The following is a 22781-nucleotide window of genomic DNA, read 5'->3' as shown; positions in this document are numbered from 1 at the left end:
GGGGGGAGGGAGGGAATGTTCAGTTTTGTCCTAGAAGGACCCATAGGAAGGGTGTCCATCCATCCGGTGTAGAGAAATTTACAGGTGTGACTCCGTTACCATGTAATGGACGTTGGATTTGTAAATCTCTGAACACTTGCGAGCGATGAACGTACCTAAAATGTGTAAAGTTAAACGCATGAAATGACCATATTATTTTTTTGGTGACAGGTCTGGTGATGGCCACGGGCTTTATACCATGAAACTCTCCTGGTAGCAAATGGCCCACAAGAAATGATTTTTCTTTCTAAGATTTCTATAAATGGTACCATTATTATTTGTTAAATCTATGTAAATTCATATTTGTATTCTTGAAATTCTAGTTTTAGCCCTTTAAACAAAGTTGTATATTGTCTCAAATTGAAAATGAGATAAGATGTATTTTTCCTGTTAGGTTTTATACCGCACTCTTGATGTTTGCCCATTTTTAAGTTAAATATAGCTGTATGGAAAAGTACATTTTATTAAATTTTGCATTAAAAAGTGAAATGTTTATGGTATACCAACAACGTCTAATTTGGTCAAATATAGTTCTCTTCCAAAACCAAAGCTAAGGGGTTTTTTGCATATTTAGTAAAACTTCAAGTGCTGGCAACTAGTAACTATTTTCACATATACCTGCTTACCAGTTTGGGGGACAATTTGGCAATTTTGTGGTTACAAAATTATGGTTCTCTGAAGTGCCAGTGTTTAAAAAAAAAAAAAAGAAAAAGAAAAAAAAGAAAAAAAAAGCATTCTTGTAATTTTACACGCTTTTGTGATGGAGTATTGTTTTGTTATACAATTTTGACTTTCAGATTCTTATTTCAATTTGCATTTATGTATAACTTCAGGAGAAATATTGAACATCTGAATCCTGGATGATACTAATAAACTAATAATTGCAGAGGTTTTAAGTACTTAGTTAAATGGCTCGCTTAATGCCCTAAGGGGTTTTTTTTAATTTTGGTGTGCATGCGCTTTGGTGTTTTCAGATACGTACATCCCTGCTTTCCGTTTCAAACGGAGCAACGATGCTGTTCACAAGGTCTTGAGAGAGAAAGTTTTAAGACAGTTTATTTTTTTTCTTCTTAAAGTGGATGTTACCCATTCGGATGCTTGTAACTGAGAAGAAGTAAATTCTCTGTGCTTAAGGGTTTTTTTGTTTCCACAGGTCATTAGAGGGAAGTAGACACGTTGCTTGTTGTTGGAACAAATGTACTTAATGAGATCCCTGTAATCTCGTGCCTTTGTTCTCGGTGCTCAGTGTTGATGGGAGGAACTCAGAAGGATTCAGCTGATCTTAAACGATGAGTAGCCAGCGATGAGTAGCCAACACTCGCGTCTGCCTTTGGGGTTAGCGCCTTCATAGCAATCGGAGCGTGCTCACGGCTGGGGAGGGCAGGTAAAATAATAATGATGAAGCCCCAGTAGAGCGCTGCAGAGGCTGGTGGTGGTTGGAGGTGACCCCAAGCCTCCAGAGTGCTACAGGACAGCTGCAGTTCTCTCATGAGCGTTTGGGACGTGCCAGGAAATCGACCGAGCTTGCCCACGTCTCTGGGACTCAAGTCTTGTGTCTTCCACAGAAGTTTTGAAATAATGAAACCACTGCTGCTGGGGGGAGATGCCATAGTTAGGTAGATTGTCTCCCCTTTAAAAATAGTTTCAGAGAGTTTTGGCTGGGAAGGACCTCCTTGTTCCCTGCCTGTGCTCCTCTCTTGGTCAATACTCCACCTGATTTTCAGCACAGATGGGTCAGACTTTACAGCTACAAAATTACTCGATCCATTGTCCGTTATTGCTGATGGTTTGCTTGAATTTGCCTCCTCATGGTCTCTAAAAATCGGTGCTTGCTGAGGGACAACGAGCAGGGAAACTGCAACCGTTTGGGCAGTGGTTCCCTGCAAAGGAACTGGACAGTGCTGGCGTCGCTGTTGAAACCAAAAGCATTTCTTAGGGCTTTAACCTTCACATCAATGCTTGATAGAGTATATAGAGGAGGGAAAAAAGTCTCTTCTTGTTTTAAAGAACAAATGAACCGGGAGTCGGTTTGGAGAGAACTTAAATGTTATGAAGTGGCAGTTATGGTATCTTGAATACCAGGTGGATTTTATGGTTGTGTATCTCGGGTTGGTCCTCAAATGACCTACAGTTGCAGCCACCTGCTTTCTAGGTGTGCTCTGCAATTTTAAACTGCTGTAAGTAACCACACAGACACCCTTCTGCTGTGCCCTCGGTGATTACCCCGGCTCTGGCAAAAAGTTGATCTTATTCAATGAAATGTTTCCGTCTGGGCACACAGACCCCTAGAAACCTGAAGTAACGGGTATCAAGCGGCAGACAAGATTTCTACGGCTAGTTAGGGCGCTACCAGCGGCTCTGCCAGTGACGCGCTCCTTTCCAGCTCTGTTTGTCGATGTAACGAGCCTGTCGTGAGGGAGAAGAGGCCAGGTTTAGAGCTGGGTTTAGGCTTGCTATGAAGCAGGAAGACAGATTTGAGAGTAGCCGAGCAGGCTGCAGCCACGGCATTAGGCTCTCCAGGCAGGTGACAAGCCGAGCTTGAGGAAAACCTTTACTAATTCTTGCTAGCCTAAGGGTTAAACCTGCTGGTTAGAATAAACATTCCCGTTCTGCCTTCCCTGACGGAAGATTAAAGGAATAAACCCAATGTGCTGCATTGGGTTATAATAATGTTATTTGGTAGAGTGTAACAGAGTTGTGGTGAAATACAGAGGTAGTATTTAATAGAAGAGATGAATAATTTTCACCTTTTTCAGGCTCTGCCAGCTGACCAGCTACTGGACACCAACGTATCTGTCACTTTATTAGTAACAGTAAGATGCCAACTATTTCCAAACAACTTTCCTTCATTATATCCTTTAGCTTACCATCACACCGTTCTTGACTACGGACCACAGATGACATCTTTTGGGGGCTGCTTTGGAAGAAAATAACAGCGTGTGACGTTTTTCTTCGGCACGCTGCAGTAGACATTATTTAGAAATGCGTTAAGGCACGTTTTACAAACAAGCTAGTCCGATGCAGTGCCTAAATGTGGGTGTTCATCCATAAACTTCTCCCCAGGCTTTGCTGCTGGATTGCACCCTACACCTCAAAACCACTCTGAGATGGTATTAATTTAGTCTAGAATAGGTTCACTTCAAATTAACACCAGCCTTTATTCCAAAACAATGTACTTGTAGACAAGCTGTCAGGCTTCCAATGTTGGAGAAAAAAAAAAAAAAGAGGAAAGGTAGATCTCTGAGAGTTTCGTATTGTTTTGCAAAAGTTGTATATTTTTGTATGTGTTGTGCCTTGACTTTTCTTTTGACGGTACTTTAAGCAGAAAAATGAAGATGAATTTTTTTTTATCCCCAATGAGTTTATTATTAAGAACGAAGGTCAGCTTGTTCTTATGGCTGCTTTGCGCCACTGAAAAATACAGCGTGGCTTCCCGTTTCAAGAACACCTAATTCTGAAATCTGTCTTGCTCAAGCAGTTGCTATTAGAGGTGACCCACGAGAGAGGCAAGCCTTCCCTTTTGCCACTTCATGATGGAATAAAAGACTTAAGCTGTGAATTCGCTTTGTCTACCCGTTGGCTCCCGCAGAAGCTCAAGCCTTACCTACAGCAGGAAAGCTCGAGACCAAGCCTAAGGTGAGACGGCAGAGGAGCGAGCAGGTCGGCAAGTGCGGGGCTTTTAGCTACACCTTTTCAAATCTTGCCGATGCTGTTAAAATGTGTTTGGCTTGAGCGAGGGGCACTTGGCATGGGGGAAGTTCATCCTGATGCTTCCAGCAGCCTTTCGTCTACTAAAGCGTCAAAAAGCTCAAATCACACATTTCTGACTTGTCAGAAGTTCTACTGTAGGTGATGCTGCTCTGGCGGGGGGCTGGACTAGGTGATCTTTTGAGGTCCTTGCCAACCCCTGACATTCTGTGATTCTCTGAAAAGCAGGAAAGGCCGAACACTAACAGCCAGAATGCCTGGAGAGGGTCCAGCTCCCTGCACACCGTACAGTGGCAAGAGGTCACCATGTAAATGCTCTTGCAAAGCAAGATGTCGTTTAAAAGCCAGAGGGGAAACGGAGGACACGTAGTCTGACATTCGGCAAGTACATTTGTTATCGAGAGTGAAAATAGCATTTTTGATTAAATGTCTGGGAAGAAATTCCAGGTGAGGTGCAACATCCATGAAACCTCCTGCTCCTTCACAAACAGAAGCGTAAGAAAGCCACGTGAGTAAATACCTTTATGGGAAAATGCCTCTCTTGCAGAAGTGCTGGCGTTGACCACACTCTTCCTCAGCCCAGCTTGCTGAGAAAATGCTCGACCCCCCAACTGAGCTCCAGCCAGCAACACTACAGATGGTGCGGGGCAGGGGGCTGCGCACAGGGACCACAAGCACCAGCCCTGTGAAGACTCAGCTCTGCACTAAAGAGCAAAATCCTGGCATCATATACAAAAAACCCCCCAGAACTCAGATTTGTGTGGTGATGATTCCTAGAAGAGATAACTTGCAAAACGTGCGTTAATAAGTGGTTGAATAACGGTGACTCATGTTTTATTGTCAGTCTTGACCTTAGGCTCGTTATAGTTCTGTTGACACAGTTTCTGCTAATGCCTTCCAACAAGGAAGATGTCCTGAGCAAGCCCCGTGTGTGTAAAACCAACACTGCAAGATGCAGGTGAGGGTCGATCGCAGCCTGAGCACCTCGACACGCAGGTTTTGGATACGGGAGGGTTTTGTTTTGCTGTACCAGCCACCAACAGCCAAGTGCTGATGGGTTTCTGCTCGCAGTGGTGCTGGCAGGCGCAGCTCCCGCCCAGGCGTTTGGCAGGACTCACCCCTTGGGTCAGCACCGATGGCTTGTCCCAGAGTTGTGCTCCAGGATGCGCAACTGGCTCCCAGTGGGAGGCTGTCAGTGAACCCACCCACCGTAGGGATCCCCCCTTGCACCAGCCCGTCTGTGACTGAGCCTCCTTCCAAAGCTGTTTCCTTTGAGGTGGAAGAAGGAAATGATCTATTTTTGGGCGGAGCATTTGTGGGACATGTTCAGTGACGGCAACACCATCTTGAGCGTGGCCCGCTCTGCTTCCGCCCAGGAGCACGCCTGGGCTGCCTCCCTGCCTCTGCTCAGGGTCACCCATCGAAGCACCCCTAGTGCCCGGAGCAGCTCCCACCTGGACAAAATGGGGAGGAAAATCATAATGTCAGTGCTGTCACAGGGTGAAGTGTCCTCAGGATGTGCTGCCACCCAGGATTGGTGTCCCTGGTCCACTGGCCTCAACTCTTCTCTTTGAATCCCTTGTTCCTACTGATATGGGTTTTTCTTTCCATCTGAATCATGTAATATGATTTGGGAGCACAATGGAGCTGTGATTTTTTTTTTTCCGAAGCCGCCAGCCCACAGGAAACAGAAGGTCTCTGAATAAAAGGGAGGCTCTTGTTACAACTTCCCTCTTATTTACTGTTCCCAGTAGCAGAGAAGTAAAAAGACAATGAATGAAATGGAGGATTAATCACGCGTAGCGCTGAAATATAAACACGGAGGCTGCGAGTCCCAGAGCACCGCGCCAAGCGATGGCTCGTACCCGCAGCATGCAGGAGCCTCGCAGCGCTGAGATGTCCTGGGTATAACGAGAATGGGCAAAAGGCAGAGGAGACTTGGCAGGCGGCTCTTGAAAGGCAAACGTACAAAATGGGAATTTTACGTGGACTTTTCTCTGGCTGTTGAGCGCTCTGAAAATCTGAGTTCAAGTTGATAGTCCCAGTGCTTAATCATCGTTTCGCAACATTTGGAGAGGGAACTCCCTTTTTCCCATTTTTCTGCGTTAATTTTAAACCAATGAAGTTCAGGACAACTCCGCTGTCCCGCAGAAGACTTTTAAAAACTTTTGAGAGACAAACTACTGTGCTGCGCAGTGTGCAGCTCTGCTCCTAAAAGGGGTTGTGGGCATCAGGCTCAGTCCTTTTTCCTCTTGCTTTTGGGTCAGTATCCAAGCACTGATAGATTTACCCACCATGTTCCTTATTTATTTTTAATTTTAATCAGACATCTATCTGTATTTGATTTCCAGCTGTAGATTTATTCACACCAGCCTTTGCAAAGGTGTTGAGCACCTCAAGTTAATTGGTAATAAATTAACTGAAGGCGAAGCCGTGCCACGAGCAGGCCATTCGTGTGAGGCAGATTATTCACATACAGCTTTGTGAAGGTCTTCACTGGAGCAAAATGTAGGAAAGAAATGTGAAAACAGGGCAGCGTAATGCAAAGTTGCCTGAAATGTCTATTAATAAAAACTTGGTTTGTGTATCTGAGTATGTGTGCCTGTCAGGTACGTACTGTTGATTTTTCTGGCCTTTGGACGCTGCATTTAATGTGAGGTTTGAGGCGAAACGGAGAACGTAATTGTAAAACTGGTAGGGAAGTTGCTCCCAATCCTTACTCAAAAATTCAAATGAAACCCTAAGTGGCTCCATTTACGATTCTCTTTAGAAAACGGGCATGAAAAAGCTAATGAAAATTTATTTGGGCCACCTGTAATAATAAAATAGAAGTGACCAAAGTCTGGAAATAACCTCAACGTGCCTATAAGTGAATGTAAGAAGACGAAGGATGTGATATAATTAAGCTAAAACCCAAACCCAGCCCATGTGTGTCAATACAAGACTCGGAGGATTATGTGAATGAAAGTTGAGATAGCCAAAGCTGCCGCGCGGCTGAACCCGCTGCCCGGGCTTCGCCAGGGGCCTGGATCCCCACGACCGGTGGGGAGTGGAGAGCAGCCCTGCTGAAGGCTCCCCCCAGCCCTGCCTTCTCCCTTTCTGGCCCTGGGATTTTACAGCCTGCACGGCTGGATTCCTTTAACTTTCTCTTTCTGAGAAAGCTGCAGCTACCTCCATCTATTATTCACACCGTTTGCATGGAAATAATTAAAATATATATATATTTTTTAACACAAAGTGGTTTTTTTCATACTAGTTCTAAACTGGTGGTGGTGCTGCATTAAGTTAGTCAGGGATAGCCTTTTAAATGCCCTTTCTAAATATTTTTTAAGAGGGGAAAAGGCACGTGCATTAACCTCTCAGCTGCAGTGCCCCTGTTTAAACAAAGCAAAGGCAACACCAGCGAAAGCCAGCTGGATGTCCCCAGCCGGGAGGGGAAGGGTGGCCCCTGCGGGTCCCACTGCCCCGAGCCCCTGGCACTTGCAACCTTCAGGAGACTCATCTCCAGAACCTCAATTTGTTGGGGATTCCCTCGTGAGGAAGAAGAAGTGGGAAAGAGCTACCTGGGCTCTTCAGTCATGGTACAGCAGACAGATCCTTCATTGCTTGCCTTTAGTTTTATTTATTTTAGGGTAATTAGTAATGGAGAGCTGAGCAACCTAAATTTGAGCAGTCTTTGGAGATCCAGGTAACAACATTTGGCAAGAGTCTTTTAGGAACGGGCCCCACCACTGTGCCCTGCTGGGTCCCCTCTCTGGCCAGGAGCTGCAAAACATCACCTAAACCAGTGGCACTGCCAGGGTGGGGAGGGTGCTGGAGTGGGGCAGAAGTGTTCAAGGCCAGGTTGGATGTGGCTATGAGCAACCTGGGCTAGTGGAAGGTGTCCCTGCCCATGGCAGAGAGTTTGGAACTAAATGATCTTCAGGGTCCCTTCCAACCCAAACCGTTCTACGATCCATAAAATGCTAATAAAGTGTGCTGGGGCTTTTTTTTCCCCTTCTCCCCTAGTTTTCTAGTTTCAGCATGCTGCTCCAGCAAGTCATCTGGAAGTTCATACAATCACCACAATATTTTTTTAAGAAATAGATTATATCTTGTCATAAAGTCTGAAGATCTGTCCATCCATCTGAAGCTGTCCGTCACTCCATGTCTCTCTCCTCCCATGCCCTCTGGGATGCGTGAACAATATGAGCTGTGCGCAGTGGTGACGACTCCCCAGCATTCCGGGTGTTTGATCCAAGGAAATCTCCAGTGAGCCAGGAAATGTCAAGATTACATCATGGGCAAAATTTTTTTAAAGCTCTGAAAAAGAGCTTGTTAAAGCCCGTTTCTCTGCGGCGTTATCCCAGCTGCCTTCATTTTTCCTTTGCGTTTCAACTTTATGGGAACAGGCAGGCAAATCCTCCCCCCAAAATATTGCTTACTTTTGTCTCCCTTTGAAGATTTACAGCCATGGCCTCGGCACTCACTGGGGCTGGGGGAGCCGGTCCCCGCTTTGCTGGGCCCCTCCTGAAGGGAAGGTGTGCAGGATGCCCATGGGCTGCATCCCGTGGCTGCTGCGTCCCATCACCCCGGCACATGGAGCCCCCGGCGCTGGGCACATGGGGATGCAGGCTGGAGCCTGGCTTGCTCTCACAAGGAAAGGACGGATGTGATGTGGGAAGGGAGCCACCAGCCCCTTCATCGAGCTTTTGCTCATGTTCTGGGTGGGCACTGTGGTAGCTACAAGAAGGTACCAAAATTTTGTGGCAAAATGGCACCTGGTTGTTCTACTCATTTTGGAATACTGTTAAGGAGCATCCAGCAGGGTATGTGACCAGCACATGTTTAATTTCTCTTACAGTCTCTGTTTTGATATATGCTTGGATGTGTTTCTATAAAACGAAGATTTATTTGAACCTGGAATTTTACGGTTTTAAGGTTCAATTGAGTCCAGATTGCAAGTTTCTCCTTTTGGAAGAGGAGAAGGTTTTAAAAAAGCCTGAAGAAGCATGTTCCACCCGTGGCACTCGTGAAACTTTAGGCCAAGGCTGACACCTTTTTGCTTAACTTCCACTATAATGTCAAAGCAAAAATTTATCACCAAATATTATGTTTTCCACATGCGATGCCTGGCTGTAGCTACCGATCACAGCAATTGTGTTTGGCTTCTTTCTTTAAAGTCATTATCTGTGCCACAGGAAAGCCAGGACTCCGTGCAGGATCCAAGGAGGAACAGCAAGTCAGCACAAACCCAACCCATGTATAATTAATGATAATGTGTCTTCACTTAAAATGTGCGCTTGCGCCCTTGCGTTTTCTTGTAAAAGCACAGCAATGCCTTTGCTGCCTACAACACTCAGGAAAGCAGCATATTTTTAAAACACATTTAGAGCTGCAGGAGTGTCTATTAAACACATTCCATGTATTTATATAACATCAAGCATAAACCAAAGCATTTTCTTGGATGCTAAACATAACTCAGTAAAGAATAACATCAGTTCAGAAAAAAAAACTCAGATCCTGTTCTGTACCAGAGCAAACCCCAAATTTGCTCTGGGGAATCTCTCCAGGGAGGTGGTAGGTGCCCCATCCCTGGAAATATTCAAGGTAAGTCTGGACGGGGCTCTGACCAACCTGATGTAGTTGAAGATGTCCCTGCTCATTGCAGAGGGGTTGAACTAGAGGAGCTTTAAAGGTGCCCTCCAACCCAACCCATTCTTTGATTCCATGAAGTAACTCCATCACCTCCTGCAAAGTTATTTTGCCTGTGCATCAGGCCAGGTGCGGGCAGGGCTGGGGGTCGTTGTGACATGGGTCTTGACTAAGAGAAGGTCTTACGGGCGCCCGCTCAGTGGCTTGCAGGAGCTGAAGTGTTCATCATCCACAAGCAACATGGCAAGAAAATAAAGAAATGCAGTTTTTCTGCTTCGCTACCTGTGTCAAACAGCCTGTTGTGGTTTAACAAAACCAGGACACGTCGCCAAGTGCTCTGGTAGGAAACAACCAGCATCTGAGGAAGCAGAGCTTACGTCCAGCTCTCCGGTTACTACAACATACGTAAACAAACAAGTTTATCACAGGCGATGAGGGCATCGTGCCAACTTCAGTTAAAATAATAAAATAATAAAAAATAAAAAAACACCCAACCTCAAACCAACAAATTATTACAGCATGAGGGAAGTCCTGAATGAAAATGATTGTTCATGTGAGCACCAGAAATATATCTTGTCATAAACCCGGGCCTCCACATCTGCTTCACCACCAGAGGATTCTTTATAAAGAGGCTCTTTAATTTTATCTAACAGCCTGTTCGCAGACATGCAGTCCAAAAATACATCTCCTTTTCCTCCTCGCACTATCCTCGGCTTGGCAGGGCACCAAACATGAGGTTCAGCTCCTAGTTCAAAAAGCCCTTCTTTAAGCATTGACTCTGAGCTTGATTTAATAAAAAACTCTGTCCGGTTTCCTCTGGGCTGCCCTAATGGGATGCAGAACCCTACACCTCTCGGGGCCCTGCTCCTGACTGGCTCTGCGGTGGGCAGGAAGACTGAAATGAAATTACTCTGCGATGGAATTAGGGAACAGACCGGTCTTTTCCAGAGTGTCTTCTCTGAGGGGTACAGGGATTTGCTTTCAGCTATGCCACTCTCCAAAACTGTAAGTAGGTAGAACGAGAAAAGCTGAGCAGAAGCCTCAGCAAGGGAATGCCCCGATGCCACCAGTACCCCAAGAGACGATCCGATGCTGCCGGTACCCCGAGGGATGCCCCAGTGCCACTGGTACCCAGGCCTGCTGCCGGTACCCCGAGGGATGCCCCAGTGCCACTGGTACCCAGGCCTCCCTCCCCCTGGCCCTGCCTTCTCCAGTGGAATGGGGAGAAGAGCATCAAACACCCTGAAAGAGCTTCCAACCTGAGAAGATGATGCATATGTCATGACCCCAGCACAGGACCACATGGCCGAGCTCTTGTATGTGCTCCTGAAGGACAGACTGAGTGTTCACCAAAAGAGAGGGGGTGTTATAATGGGGCTTGTTCCAAAAGAGTCCCCTGACACCAGTGGCAGGACACCCACCTTTGCACCCCCAATGCTAATGGTCCCAAGCACTGATTTTCTGGCTGCTGATTGCCTGAGAAATAGGGAAGGGATATTGGCTGCCTTTAAAGCCAGGGCAAAAATGGGTGATGTCACCGTGGAAGATGAAATACCTCCCTGATGCGAGGACTGCACCAAAGTATGGCCCCAAACTTCCACAGAAATTAGTGCAAGAAATGCCGCGTATCACAGCATTCACTGCAATGCAGGATTTAGTGCTAATTAGCTGGATAATTGAAAACATTTAAGGATTATCCCATTTGATGAACTGAGGAGTGGATTTTAAGCATCGAAATTTGCAGCGATAACAAAATATTAATAGCCTGGCGCATCTTGATGTCCAGTGGAAAAGGATGTTTAATAGTTTCTCCTTATGGTTCAATTGTTTATTTAAATTACTTCGAAGCTAAACCAGCAGCAAACATAACCAGTGCTGCTGGGAGGGGAGTTAATAATAAGTAGATTTTATTTAGCATTGCAGCAAAAGATAAAATGGAGTAAAATAAAGGAGGGGGAAGCTTTCTGAGCATTCAGTGAGGCAGATCCCACTGCCAAGACATGGAGAAGAATCAGCAGAAATCCCCCAGAGCCCACTCAGCCACTTGCCTGCCCTAACAGAGGGGAATTAGCAGTGCAGGTGCCAACAGAAGGGAACTGCTGCTTTTGGCGAAGGATGCTGCAGGTCTGGAGGGACAGAAGGACTCTCTCGGCTGGTGTAGGGGATGCTGGTGGCAATTTCAGGTTTGCCATCACCTCGTGGCAGAGATTTTCTGACCGGTCCCTGTGGTCCTGCCAAGATGGCTTGAGAACCGTGTGCTACTCTGCTGTCGGTCACCAGCGGCACTTGTCCCCAGCGGTACGGAGGGAACGGGGGTTTGCTGGAGGGGACCCCCTGCCACCTTGTGCGCAGCAGCCCCTAGGCATCCCCTCTCCAGTTGGGTACCCAATTTCATTTTACAAGGAGTGCTGGGGCTCATCGAATGATGCCTTATTGGTCTGAGCTTGGCTGACGCCTCTCAGCTGAATTTTGGCTGAGTATTTAGGAGAAGCAAATTGAAGACAGTTAACTGAAAGGGAGAAGCAGATTTAGCTGACACGCTGCCCAGCTGTGAGCTGCGGTACACTGATCCTTCCTTTAACATACTACAACAGGAATGTAATTCAGTTGTAAATTAGACAAAAGAAAATCTTGCCATTTTGTCAATCACATTTCAGAAGGTATTTTATTCATACGAGCATCCACTCATTAGTTGTATCAAAATGCCGATGGTACCTGTGCATGCTCTGCAGGAGTTCCTGATGTAACAAAATTCCATATTCTCTAGCACAGATTCAGTCAATAACAGCTGGTGGGGACACATGGATCTTACTGGTATTTCTTTTTTTAGGCCAGTCTTATGGCTGGTGGGGTCAAATGGAAAAGACATTTTTGAGTGAAGAGGCCCAGAGGGATACAGGGGAAGTGGGAGCAGGATGCAGGCAAGCACGGGCCCTGCTGCCCAGGTAGGTGGTGGATCTGCCATCTTTGGAAAGTTCCCAAAGTTGGCTGGATGAGACCCTGGAAAACCCCACCCCTCTCCAAAACCCTTTCGGCCTCGGTCAAACCACCTGGAACTTACAGGCAGTGACAATCTGGCTCTGAGCATCCCAGCTCTCACAGTCCAGGGTGCCCCTCAAAACCTCCATGGGGAGGAATGATAAAACCCTTCACCCAGAAAAGCCCAGAGAAGCCGGCTCACCCCAGCTTAGCTGATGCTGAGTTAGGAAAGATGCTTGAAAATATCACACCAAGACCACAATTTCCAAACCAGCGTGAAGGAACTGGATGCCTTAACGCCCTCCAGCTTAAACACTTGGACTTGGCTGTTAAGAGTATGCTGTAAATTTAGCATTTCCTTTACGTATTCAAGGATAATTAGACAGAGGGATCTCTTATTTCCTAAGAAAAAAACCTTTTTGTCCGTGGTGGCCATTCTTCCCCGTGGGTTACTGTGGAAAACAGCAGCTCATGAGCAACCTGAGGCAACGTGACCACAGCAGCAGCAAAAGCAAAAGGAGACACAATGAAGCTGAGACAGTAAACAGACAAACAACAGTTCTGAGGTGTCTATAGGTTTCCTGAATTCATTTCCCTCCTTTCCCAGCATTTTGCTGAGTACTACAGGATTCAAGGATTCAAGCCACTATTATTTTAAGAAGTTTTTTTTGCTTTTCTGTCTGCAGAAATAGTCATCACTTGTAAATTTAAGGCATTGCTGTCTTATCTGGTCTGCAGCCAGAGGGGCTGGAAGCAATAGAAGAAGTGTGAACTTTCTCCTTCATCTCAGAGAACATTAACTTCAAAGCTCAGCCGTAAACTTTCAGATGTAATGACTATTTGTCCAAAGGAGAAACACATCAGATTGATCAATGGCTGAAAGGTATAAAACACAGAGGTTACATTTGCTAAACACTTGTGAAAAATACGTGTTCCTAGTTGGCTGCATAAGGGGTAAGTTATCACTGGATTGTCTGGGCAGGCAGGCTCTAAAGGAAGAGTCAAGGTTGTCACAGGTTGTTGTAGATCCAGCACTGAATCATTTCTGTCCCCAAGGAGGCTGAGCTGCTGTGTCCCAAAGTGCCTTCAGGTGCAGATCTTCACTACCAAGCAGGGACCTTGAAGCTGTCTCGGCAGCTGCACCACTCCAACGTTTTTCCCGATAAACCGTGGGAGGAAAACATCTCTTCCAGTTGGTCAGGCCAAGTGTTTGAGAATGACCAGCACTTTGTCCTGTCCTCAAAGCTGTGTGAGCACCGACCATGCTTCCCATTTTTCTGTCAAAAATTCACAAGAGAGTAAGGATGTTTTTTTGTTTCTGTGGTGTAACCATTGCATGTGCTCTTCCCAAGAACATCCCTTCTCCCCTCAGCCATCAGGGCTTGTGTGAGAAGCCCAGACCTCATCCTCTTCCCAGATGGTGGGTGCACAGTCCTTGTGCATGGCACACAGCGCTCAGGGAGAGCACTTTGTAGGACTTATTCCATTATTCGGTGAAAATGTTTTAGAAGAAGTAATCAGGAAAACTTGCTGTTGGGCACTGGCTCCTGCTTGCTGGGGCTCTGGGTCTGGGGGATGCGGTCCAGACCTGTGCAAATCCTGCCCATGGACAGAGAAGGAAGTGTCAGAGCATGAAGAGAGATTTTGAAAGGTCCGTAACATCTTCTGCCAACATCTTTTTTGAATCAGCCCTGTATGAACAAGGAAAAGCCCAGGAGAGCTGGGCTCACTGAGGGGCAGCTCCACATGGGAATGAGGGATGGAGGGCTGTCAGCACTGCCAGGGGAGCAAAATGTCTGTGGTGGGGCTGCCAACTGCTCCACGGGCTTCACCGGCACCTCACTGTCCCCCTGCCCTGTGGTTGCTTGTCCCCTCATCTCTCCCTGAGCCTCTATAAGGAACCAAGGAGCAAACCCAAGCTGTCTTTGCTCACCATAAGTGCTGACATCCCCAAATCCCTTTTGGAGTGGATGGAGCTGCTTGGGTGCACCCAGGTCCCTCACTACACAAGTGGTGTTGGGAGGAGATGGTGGTTCAGCTATTGAAGACTCTGCTTGTCCCTGGATGTGCTCTGGCCTCCAGGAGGGGAGTCACCAGGTGGCCTTATCCAAGCTGTCCCCTCTTACTCTTTGGCATCCTAAACTGTGCTCCTCCCAGCACCCTGGGGAACAAGCCATGGGGGATGGCCATGAAAGGCTGGAGCTGGGGGTGGCAGTGACAGTCTGGAGATGACATTCTGGAAACATAAAGCACAACCACGTGCTGAGTCCATCTGGTCACCTTCCTCCTCATGGCCCATCACCTTCTTTCCCCTGCCTTGGTCCCAGTGGACACCCCAGGGGCACGGACAACTAATAGGGGGTAGTGGTGGGGCAAGGGGAGCAAGGAGGGGGCGGATAAATAATTTCTTTTAAAAAGCAGCTGGCTTTACCCAGGGGGGACCTAATAGCTGCCTTCCAGTACCTGAAGGGAACCTACAGGAAGGCTGGGGAGGGACTTTTTACAAGAGTGTCCACTGATAGGACAAGGGGAAATGGGTTTAACTTGAAGGAGAATAGATTTAGATTGGATCTTAGGAAGAAATTCTTCAGTACGACGGTGGCAAGACTTTGGAATAAACTGCCCAGAGACGTTGCGAATGCCCTCTCCCTGGAGGTGTTCAAGGCCAGGTTGGATGGAGCCTTGAGTAGCCTGATCCTGTTGAGAGGCGTCCCTGCCCATGACAAGGAGGTTGGGTTAGATGATCTCTAACGTCTCTTCCAACTTAAGCCATTCTATGATTCTATGAAAATCGGTAAAATGGCAGCAGGAGATCCCCAGGGGCGTTGCTGGAGCACAGTGCTCAGCTTCTCCTGTAATGCCACTGTTCGAGGGAGGGCAGCCGGCTGCTTGGCTCCTTTCCCTCCCTATAAAGCTGTACCTACCTGTGCTTTGCAGGTGTGTTATGTGTTTAAGTCTTGTCTTTGCAAAGGGATCTACAATAGCAATTCCCTTCCTGTGCCTGGAGTCCCATTTTCTACCTCCACTGGATCATGTCCTGGGCTTCAAAGCACGCAGGGAGCACTGACCCATTTTATTACACGGTCATAAAGCAATGGCCCTTCTCCGTTTCTGTATAAATAATAAATAGTAGTTATATTTGTAAATGGAGGCCTGACAGAGACTTTGCGTATGAGGCATGAGATTTACTCTGTAAAAGGAAGAAGAAAGCAAGAATCCTGACAGCTTTCTACCTGTCTCTGCAGCTGTGCTGAAAAAGGTGCCCTGCGGATCAAAGGGAACCCACTCCTGTTCTCCCCAGGCGCCACAGTGCTTTGCCTATTAGACCAGACATTAGTTATCAGGCATCAACACTATGAGCAGCACAAATGTGCACTTTGCTCTTCAGATGCTATGAGAGCCAGAAGGACGCCAGATTAGATTTAGGAAAGCACATATGGATGCGTTGCCTTCTCCGACCTTGCACCATTCCTTAAAATCCTCTGTTGCTCTGGATGAAGACAGACAGCACGGCTGTGGACAATCACAGCTGTAGAAGCATAATTGCAATTGCTGTCTGAGAGCTGCTTAGTGCTTCTGATAATCCTTGAGACCTGCAGCAAGTGACTGTAGTACAAATGGGGAGTATTTTGGGGCAGGGAAATAGTACATGAACGACTCTGCAGAAGGACTGAAAAAACCCACCTCTAACCTTTTGGTGTTTATATTTCACCAAAGGAAAGGATCCTCTGAGGCACAAGCACAAGTTCAGGCTTAAGATCTCCCCACTCAGGGATTTCAGGCACTGGGAAAGCATCTCTAAGCCTGTACCATGGCTCACCCTAACGTGGCTGAGATGCCATCACAGCTCAGCTCTCAACCCAGTCACTGGCCAGAATGACACCACCAAGTCCACCGACAGCAAATCCCACCAGTTCGCTTTGTAAGTTCAAAGGGGTGTTCAGCTTCTAGGGGAGTAAAAGGAAGGTGACAGCAGTGAAGTCTCATGTCAGTGCTGGCAACAACTGTGTTTCAACCAAACCTCCCTCTAAACCCCATACACTGCATAACAGATGGTACATCTGTTTCTATTTCCAGTATGATCTCACTAATCACTTTTTAAGAATCTAGCATTCAGGGTTAATCAACATGAGCTGAATTACAGTAAAAGTATCCTACAGCAACAGAAAAATCCCATGCAACTCCCTTCCCCCAAGTCCTCTTGTATAGTGGGGTTTATCCTCTGCCTGATTTCTGCCCAAAGCCCTGTGATCCCTGCAAAGCCAGGGCCTCTCTCCAAAGAGCTTCTGCCTCTTCTGTGTCTTTGTCTGTCTTACAAGGTAGGTCTGCCAACAGTCTACTTTTCTGTTCTGTAGCCAAACAAAAGCTTAACAAACATGATATAGGTCAAGTCCCAAACCCCCACAGGAATGGAAGGGCAGATTCCCAAGGAGATCTTGTCTTCAGCCACAAGGCTTATGAAGAAAAGCTATCGTCCACTATCCATTGCCTAAGATATGGTCTCAAAGCACAGAGGATGGAAGTTCAATCCCTTCCTCTCTCTCATATAGAAAAAGATTAACAAAATGTTTCCTAGAAGCTGTATCACACCCATTGTGCCAGGCAGCACTGGGGCTGGAGCTGTTGCTCAGCAAGGCAGGAGACTGGCTTAGCCTGGCTGTGCCAATGCTGCTTAGTGAGAGCAGGTCAGGACAGGGTGGCACTGCTGGGCTTGCAGGCACTGCACCTAGAGCTTGCTCCCTGAGCAGAAAAATTGTCCTGGAAACAGCCACTTGGAGTAATCCAAACCAGAGACTCAGAGTTAGCAGAGAATCCAGTGGAGAATGAGCAGAAGTTCAGGGCTGAAGTCCATCCCCTCTTCGCTGGTGATGCAGGTACTTCATATTGAGGATTTTTAGATACTATCCTTGGTGTTTCTATACTCTTGCTTTCAGGACACAGATCTCTCTGATCCCATCAAGTTATACCTGCTATTGTATGTTTTACATTAAACACCTTCTAAGGGACAGGTACAAGCACAGCAATATTAGTTTTTCTTATCAGGACACTGCAATGGGTCTCCGCAGCAAGTGGCAACAATGCGAGACACTCTGCTGTGGGGGGCAAAAGTGGGTCAGCAGGTTGGCCAAGCTGCTGGGGAATAACTTCAACACAGGCACAATGTGTTGGGAGTTGGCAGCCCACCATCAGGTGAGGAGGTGCTGGACCAGGTTGACAAGGAAAGGGTTCAGCGTGATGTGGACAGGGGAGACATCATAATCAACAAAACAAGGCCAAAGTGGGTGCACCTCAAGAGTATGCACATAGATGAGGAAGTGCCATTGGGAGAACTTTTTGATGGAAGCTCTCATGCCTCTTCTGGGCAATCAGCACAACTGGGTGCCTCTCTGAAGTGCCTGTACACTAATACACACAGCATGGGGGACAAATAGAAGAAATGAGAGGTCTGTGTGTCACTCTAGGGCTACAGTCTCACTGGGATCATGAGTCATGGTGGGATAGCTCACTGCTGTAGGCACCACCAGGGATGGATGCAGGCTCTACAGGAAGGATAGGCTAGGGAGGCAAAGTGGGGAACTCCCTTGATTTGAGGGAACAGTGGGAATGCACGGAGCTCTCTCTTGGACAGATGAGGAGCCAACTGAGAGCTTATGCCTCGGGATAAGTGGGCAGACAAACACAGATGACACATGTGGCCTTGGCTGCAGTGACCACGAGATTGTGGAGTTCAGGATCCTGAGAGAACGGATCATGGCAAAGAGCTGGACCAGCACCCTAGATTTCAGAAGAGCGGACTTTTACCTCCTCCAGTTACTGCTTGGAAGAATCCCATGGGATAGTCCTGGAAATAAGAAAAGTCCAGGAGAGCTGGCTGATTTTCAGGGATTGCCTCCTGCAAGCTCAAGAATCATAGCATCATAGAATCATAGAACAGTTTTCGTTGGAAGATAACTTCAAGACCATCGAGTCCAACCTTTGTCCGAGCCCTATCAACACCACTAAACCACGTCCCTCAGCACAACATCTCCCCATCTCTTAAACACGGTCTATGTCTAGACACAGGATATCAAACAAAGGTGGCAGGAGGCCGGCATGGATGAACAAGTAGGTCCTGACAAAACCCAACCCCAAAAAATCACACAAGGATGAAGACAGAGTCAAGTAAACTTAAGTATAATATAAAGACACTGTTGGAGTGTTCAGGGATGGGATTAGGAAAGCCAAAGCCCACTTGGAGTTGAATCTAGTGAGCAACAGGAAGGGCTTCTACAGCTAGAAAATGTGGGCCTGCTGCTAAATGGGGAAAAGAGGACCTAGTCATACAAAGTATGGAGAAGACTCAGCTAGTGAGGACAAGAAGGTGGTTGGGAGAATTCATTATATTTTTATGAAGGGAAATCCATGCTTAACCAACTTCATAGACTTCTATAATGAGATGTCTGGCTTGGTGAATGAGAGAATAGCAGTGGATATTGTTTATCTGAACTTTAGCAAGGCTTTTGATACTGTCTCCCATGACAGTAAAATGATGAAGTATGTGGACAGTGAAGTAGATAGAAAAACTGGCTGAATTGCCAGGCTCAAAAGGTGATGATCATGTCATGAAGTCCAGCTGGAGGCCAGACACCAGTGGAGTACTCTGGGGTACAATCCTGTCTAACATCTTCATTAATGACCTGGATGATGGGACAGACTGCACCCTCAGCAAGTTTGCAGAGGGACTGAAGGATTAATGAACCAGTTGCCTGTGTTGCCTTTCAGGAGGCCTCACTGGGCTGAAGAAATGGGATGACAGTGATCTCATCAAGTTCAATCAAGAGAAAAGTCTCTTGGAAGGAACAACCCCATGCACCAGTACACACTGGGAGCTGACTGGGCTGACAAATGGCTTTGCAGAGAGGACCCGGGGCTCCTAATGGACAAGCTGACCAGGAACCAGCAATATGCCCTTGAGATAAAGCAGGCCAACAGCCTCCCCATTTGCTTTAGGAAGAGTGTCACTTGCAGGTTAAGAGAGGTGAGCCTTCGCATTTGATGACCATTGGTGAGATGGATCTGGGGTGCTGTGTCCAGTTCTGGGCTTCCCAGTACAAGAGAGACAGGGATGTACTGGAGTGAGTCCCCAGTACAAGAGAGACAGGGATGTACTGGAGTGAGTCCCCTGACAATGATGAACTGACTGGGACAACTGACATATGAGGAAAGGCTCAAAGAGCTGGGATAGTTGACCCTTGAAAACAGAAGACACATGGAGGATCTTATCAGTGTATTTAAATACCAGATGTTGGGAGAGAGTAAAGAAGATGGAGCCAGGCTCTTCTCATTGGTGTCCAGTGACATGACAAGAGGCAATGAGCACAGACTGAAATACTTTTTTACCGTAAGTGTGATTGAACAAGAGAAGAGGTTGCCCAGAGAAGTTGTGAAGTTTCCATCCTTGCAGATACTCAAAACCTGGCTAGACATGGTCCTGGTTAACCTGCTTTGGCTGACCTTGCTCAGGCAGGTGCCTTGGATTGAGTGATTTCCAGACGTCCCTTCCAACCTCCACCATGCTGTGACTCTGTGAGATTTGCTTAAATCTCCAGCATGAATCACAGTTATTTTAAAGGATTCCATCAGTTCTCACCTCGGTACAGGAAACTGGCTTTCAAGCCTAACACCATATTGAACCTTTACCAGACCTGTGAGGCCAGAGTTTCAGAAGAGCTTTAAGAACCTAACAAGCCAAGGAAGTACAAAACGTGCCATGCAAGTCAGATGTTTCTACTGCAACAACCACATGAACAAAAGTTCCTCAAACAAAACCATTTGCAGTCAGTACAGAGCGGAGCCAAGTCAGTGTGATTCAAGTTTTCAAAGTCAACTTTGTAAAATGTCAGAAGGAGTTACTTAGTGCCACCCAGTGTTGGCAGCTAGAAAAAGGAAGGCTAAATATGGTTACAACTGGGTGTAGCCTAGTGAAAAAGGAAAAACAAATCCCTGCTCTTTCTTTCTTTATCAGGGGTGACTAATTCCACAGAAGCTGTGCAGCACCAAGATCCAGGCGATAGCTGTCCCACAGCAGAAATGCAGCTTGGCCATCTCGTTAAAAAAACCCACTTTCCGCCTTTTCCACTTTTCCGCTTTTTCACTTTTCAAAACAGGTCACCAGTTTGAGGTGTTTACTTCTGTCAGCTTTTGTCACAAGGCTCACTCCTCCAGTCTGACATCAGTCTAGAGAGAAATTTGTGCTGGCTTTTCTGGTTAGATGTTTAGGAATTTAGATGAGAAATAACTGTGTAAGAGGTGTCTCCTTCCTAGGATGAGTACAGCCAAAACATCACCTTTTTCCCCGTTTATCTCAGATGTTGCATATGTCCTGCCTTTTTCTCAAAGCCTTTTAAATTATACAGGATTTTACATATATCGGATATGGAAATAAATACTCTCCTAGTTACTGTCTTTGGATGAATGAACAATTGCATTCATGCTTTTGTCCTTCAAAGGACTACATAAAACTGGTTAAGTGTTATGGTCCCATTCAACAGATGTGGAAAATGAGGTTCTGAGTCACTGTCCTCCCCATTGCAGCAGCGAGCTGGGTCCTGGCCAGGAGGGGATGGAGGGACCTGGAGCCCAGAACCCAGCTGGGAAAGAGAGGGAGGGGAAAGCAAGGCACTGAGATGCCTCGAACCCCCCAGACATTGCAGGGGTGAGGGGACCCCAAAGCTGTGGTCTCACCTGTAGTGACTGTAGCAGAGAAATCCTCCTTCTAGCATTTTGGACTCCTTTACTCTGCCCTGAAGTTGTCTCATCACCCAGAGAATAAAAAGACAACAGCAGTTGGAGCACTTCTCTGCTGGTTCTTTATTTCAGCCCCTAGAAGACAGGGTGCCAAGGAGAGACTGACACAGAAGTTTATTTCAGATCGATAACAATACAAAAAGAACCCCAGCAAAGTGAAGGGTGGTTGCCCTCTGAAGCTACCTCACTTCCATGTGATGCCATGCTGGTTATCAGTGTTTATGGCTGGGATGGGGCTCTATTGGGTGTTTTACTTTTTTCTCCCACCCATGGAGCCCTCTCCTGGTCACACAGCTGATCCCTTGGATTTGTGCCTACTGACAACAGGCTTCCTCCTCTCACTTACCTTTTGTTGCTGGGTCTCCCAGGGTGGTTTCATCTTTCCTTGACAGTCCTGCGAGATTCCTGGAGGACCTGGGAGCTGGGCTGGCTCTGCTGGATCCTGTGGAAAGATCTCCACGGTCATTAATTACATCTCCATGGTTCACTAGGGCCCACATGTCCTAGGGGCTCCCCACACCTATGAGTTTCCCAGTCCTCCTCCCACAGAGCTCATAGTTTAAAACCCAAGATGGAAAAATCACTAATTCCTAGTGATGACTACTCAGCCCATGTCTCAAGAACTCATCAAAAAGAGAATTTTCCCAAAGAAGGGCCACAGAACACAGTGAGCACAGAAAAAGAAGGGTGGAGGAAGGAGACCAGACAAATGCAGCATTCATGGACAAAAAAAAAAATTAAATCCAAGTGTCCCCCCGCAGTTAGGAAGGTTTACAAATCAGGTTTACAATGAGAGACAGTCCCTGCCACAGAGGTTTTACAGTCCCAGTGATCAGGACGAAATAGTAGGAAGGGGAAAGGCAGAAGCAGGAGACTTGGGAGTCCCTGTGTTACACAGAGCAACTCTGCTCAGTCTGCAGGTCTGAGGCATTTTTAAGCCTATAAATAAACTAGGGATGTTAATGATGCCATTAATCTCCGTTGGCTGATGTCCTAGCTATTTTCAGAGGCGAGGTTACCTTGCCTCTCCCAGCAAAAGTAGGTCTCGAGGGGAGGGTTGGGCGAGTGATGGGGACGGATGCTGCATGCCCAGGGCCACCGCCCTCGGCGAGAGGACACTGCTGCCGTCCTTGGCATCGCACCAGGAGGAGGTGTCCCAAGGGCCAGCCTACAGGCTGGGAGCCAGGAGGGAAACACATGAAAACAGCCATCAGGTAATAAATGAGAGGAAAAGGCAGAGTGCTGCTGGCTGCAGAGGAAAGTGCGTGACCACTCCTGCCTGCAGCCCCTGTGGCAGAGACACTTTTCTTCATCTCCCGCAAGGAGATACCCAAGATGGAGACCCTCTGCTCCTCTGGACCCCCTGGGACTCACTCTCCCAGCTCTGCCTTTCCAAGGTCAGAAAGTAGCGTGGCTCAGAGCAAGTAGCAGAGAAAGTAGCATGTCTCAGGAGAGGGGGGAGCCAGGGAGAGGACAAGTCCGGGTGACCCCAGAACATTAAATCAAGTCAGGAAGTGGCTGGGGTGAAGGTTCCTGGGGAGGGCAAGGTCTACCCTGAGAGAACTTTTCACCCATCACTCACACCAATAGTCAGTGCTTCCCTTGTAGGCAGAGAGAGAAGAGGTCGTCTTCCC

Source organism: Apaloderma vittatum, unplaced genomic scaffold (assembly GCF_000703405.1).
Source record: "Apaloderma vittatum isolate BGI_N311 unplaced genomic scaffold, ASM70340v1 scaffold14873, whole genome shotgun sequence".
In the NCBI taxonomy this organism is placed as follows: domain Eukaryota; kingdom Metazoa; phylum Chordata; class Aves; order Trogoniformes; family Trogonidae; genus Apaloderma; species Apaloderma vittatum.
Note: the sequence above shows the minus strand (reverse complement) of the source record.